Genomic DNA, 4256 nt, shown 5'->3' with positions numbered 1-4256 from the left:
ACTCCAGCCTGGGCAACATAGTGAGATCCCTTCTCTTAAAAAAGAAGAAACCTCCCAGCTTCCTGCTGGTCCCTTCAACCTCCTTATATCAGCAACCCCTCCTTGATAGATTCACTGCATCAACACGGGCCTTCTTTCAGGTCCTTGAAAGTGTTGCTTCTGCACTTCCACAGACCCTCACTTCTCCCTAGATCACTTTCTCCCCACCAGCCATTTGTCTAACCTTATTTAGTCTTCAGGTCCCAATATAAATGTCACTTGTGTAGGTAAGCTTCTTCAGCCCCCAGAATAGATTAGACTCCTAAGGCCTAGACCAGTCCTGCATATTCTCTTCCACAGCACTGTCTGCATCTATAATACCTTTTTTTGTTTTTTGAGGTGGAGTCTTACTCTGTTGTCCAGGCTGGAGTGCAGTGGTATGATCTTGGCTCACTGCAGCCTCCACTTTCCAGGTTCAAGTGATTCTCCTGCCTCAGTCTCCTGAGTAGCTGGGATTGCAGGCCCCTGCCACCACGCCCAGCTAATTTTTTTATTTTTGTTCTGCCACGTTGGGCAGATTGGTCTCGAACTGCTGACCTCAGGTGATCTGCCCGCCTTGGCCTTCCAGAGTGCTGGGATTACAGGCGTAAGCCACTGCACCCAGCCTATAAGCTACTTTTTAGTAAAAAATTGTTTAGTATTTATCTTCTCTAGTATTTTGATTCTCCATGTGTGCAGGGACTGTGTCTGTTTTGTTCAAATTTTATTGCCAAAACCTGGCCCAACATCTGACACCTAGAAGCTGTTCAGTAAGCATTCATCGACTGGCTGCCTGCTTGCCATCTCAATCATGAAGTTGCCCTGCTGTTCATTCATGTATTGGTTTAATGTTGTTTTTCTATTGTTTATATGTTTATGCTTGTCTGTTTAATGTTAACTATCCTAAGTTGTACATTTCTAAGGGGCTAGAATCCAGGTATAGAATTTTCTTTGCATGGTGTTTTGTATGTGGGTGTGAGCGTATGTATCTCATCCCCCAACTGTAGGGAAAGAATGAGGAGGTATTGAGAGGCCGAAGCAGGCAGATCATCTGAGGTCAGGAGTTCGAGACCAGCCTGGCCAACATGGTGAAACCCTATCTCTACTCAAAATACAAAAATTAGCCGGATGCGATGGCACGCACCTGTAATCCCAGCCACTGGGGAGGCTGAGGCAGGGGAATCCCTTGAACCTGGGAGGCGGAGGTTGCAGTGAGCCAAGATCGCGCTGCTGTGCTCCGGCCTGGGCAACAGAGTGAGACTCCGGCTCAAAAAAAAATTACTGCAGAGTAACAGGAGGAGGGAAGAGAGAGGCTTCAGGAAATGAAGAAGAAAGAGGAGAAGTGGGCTGAGCTCGAAGCCTCATTTTCCACAAGGACATTGAAGCCAAGGAGAACTGTTAGCTCTGACAACAGCTCCTCTTCTTATGAGACCTTCGGTGTTTTAATTATTTTTAAAATAAAGGTTGAAGAACAACTTTTATAACTGCAACTGGAACAATGACAAGCAGGACTGATGGGGTATAATCATAACAGAAACTTTATTTTCAGCTCCCACTGTTTCTTCTTTTCTTTTTTGTTTTTCGAGACAGTCTTGCTCTGTCGCCCAGGCTGGAGTGCAGTGGTGTGATCTCAGCTTACTGCAATCTCCGCTTCTTGGGTTCAAGCGATTCTCCTGCCTCAGCCTCTTGAGTAGCTGGGATTACAGGTGCCTGCCACCATGCCCGGCTAATTTAAAAAAAATTTTTTTTTCAGTAGAGACGGGATTTCGCTGTGTTGGCCAGGCTGGTCTCGAACTCCTGACCTCAAGCAATACGCCCACCTTGGTCTCCCAAAGTGTTGGGATTACGGGCGTGAGCCACCGCGCCTGGCCCCACTGTTTCTTTAAACCTGCTTTGTAGTGATAGTCTTAAGTCTGCTCCTGGACAAATACTTTTCAGGATCCATTGGAGGTGTTAGGAAGCCTTATAGCCACTGTACGCAGTACAACATGATTTCAATTAGGCACTTAAAATGTTCAGCTGGAGCTGAACTCTACTAAAAAAAATACAAAAAATTAGCCGGGTGTGGTGGCGGGCGCCTGTAGTCCCAGCTACTCGGGAGGCTGAGGCAGGAGAATGGCATGAACCCAGGAGGCGGAGCTTGCAGTGAGCCGAGATGGCACCGCTGCACTCCAGCCTGGGTGACAGAGCAAGACTCCCTCTCAAAAAAAAAAAAAAAAAAAAAAAAAAGGTTCGGCTGGGTATTATCAATGTTTCTTTTTGGTTTTTGAAGCTTAAGTTATTTGCTATTTGTCCTTCCTATCTAGGGCCTGCTGCAAGTGAAAAGAAAGGGTGTAGTCTTTCTCTTCTGAAATTTCTGATCCTTCCAGAATTAGAGCACAAGAAAGTAAGAGGTGACAGAAAATATGGTGCTTGTCTCATGTCAAAGCTGGCTTTGCACTCTCCCACCTTCCAGTGTGGCCAATGTTTACATCTTGCTTCCTCCTAAAGCACTTTTGTGGTGCTTCTCTTCTCTTCTCTTCTCTTCTCTTCTCTTCTCTTCTCTTCTCTTCTCTTCTCTTCGGAGATCTGCACACACACACATACACACACACACACACACAAACACACACTGCTGCTGCTGCAGTTCCCAGTGGCCTGGGCAAGTGCACTCCCCTCTGTCAGTTGCTTTTGCCTGCTCTGGCCCCTCATAATGTAACAGTCCATTTCCAGTTTCTCTTCTGCTCAGGCCTGTTTGCCCTCTGACATTCCTATTGGTCAAGATCTAAAATGCTCTCTAAAGCATCCCCCTATACATGTGCCCCACCTCGGGTCTGTGAGAAACAGGTTCTTTGCCCACACAAGCTCTGAACAAATCCCAGCATCACAAAGCAGCTGCTAGCACATATGGTGGCTTCTACATTTTTCAGGCTGGAGTCAGAAATTAGACCACTCTGCCCCAATAACTGCAGGAGAAGACACATATCAAACTCTCCAAGGAGTCCCTTCAAAGCCCTTCTCATTAGGCTTGTAGTGAAACACAGGTATCCTCTTTCTTTTGGAGTGGGTACCCATAGCACACCAATACTTTGCACCAAATAAATCCTTTTCAGAAACATACTCTTCATATCCAACAACTTCTTTTCCCCTTGATAGGGGTGAAAGTTTGAGAGTCCCATAAGTGATTGTCAACTGTTTCCTGTGAAAATTTGCATCATTGCTGTCACCTCACTTTGATATGACATGGATACTGAATATTGGAGCCTTACTGAAATTTCCAAATAACACAATGTCATCAAACAAGGGATTTCGGGAACCAAGTGGTTATTTTCTGAGTATAGGTAGGTAATATTACCATTCTCCTGTTTTCTTTCAAGGAAGCTTAATTGTTCTCATCTCTAAAGTAGGCCCTCATCCTTTCCTTGCTCAGTAAGAGCAGTAAGAAATCTTGAGGATAAAGATGACTCTGCATGGACCACAGGCCCTTGGGAATAGTTAAGTAATCTACAGAGGGAGCCTCTTCCATAAAGAAGGTAAGTAGAGGTGAAGGGCGTGATGGAAAGAAGAAAATGCTGATTTCATCAGTGTTTTTCTAATCCCCCCACCTCGGTTTGGAGCTGTCCTCTTGTTGTATGAAGGTCTCTATTATAGCCCCCAAAGCAATACTTATGCACAACACAGCCAGCGGCTGCTGGGCTGCCTTCCCCACCTCATGTCAGAGAGATCAATAATCCTTGGCTCAGTGTTTCCGTGGTGTATTTGTATCTGTGTCTATGGGTTTAAGGTGGGAGGGGTAGATGTCATCGCCTTTGACAAAATGGCTGAATATCTTTACTTTATCATGATGAAAGGACTTCTTGGTCTTCTAGTTCAGAGCCAGAGCCTGCCTTGCAAGGAATTCAAAGGCTCTGATCTGGAGCTGCTGTCAAGCCAGCAGATGGAGTCACAGTCCTCTGTGTGCCGCTGGGCCTACCTGGGCTGGTGTGCAACGTGATGCTGGGCCCAGCTCTGCGGCCAGAGGGGACAGGGAAATTAATAAAAATGATGGCACCTCATTGACATAACTGTTGTCCTGTCTGCACAGGAGTTCAGTAAAATATGCTCCTGGGGAGATTGCTTTCATGTGTCTCTCTGGAATCACTGCAGAAGCAACTGTAAGGAGTGAGTGCTCGGATGCCTGAGATAACTGTAGGGCATGGGGCAGGGAAGATGCAGAGATGACAGAACCAATTCCTGGGCAGTGGAGGAACATGGCACAA

The sequence above is a fragment of the Chlorocebus sabaeus genome, chromosome 23, assembly GCF_047675955.1.
Source record: "Chlorocebus sabaeus isolate Y175 chromosome 23, mChlSab1.0.hap1, whole genome shotgun sequence".
Lineage (NCBI taxonomy): Eukaryota > Metazoa > Chordata > Mammalia > Primates > Cercopithecidae > Chlorocebus > Chlorocebus sabaeus.
This window is presented reverse-complemented; position numbering follows the sequence as displayed.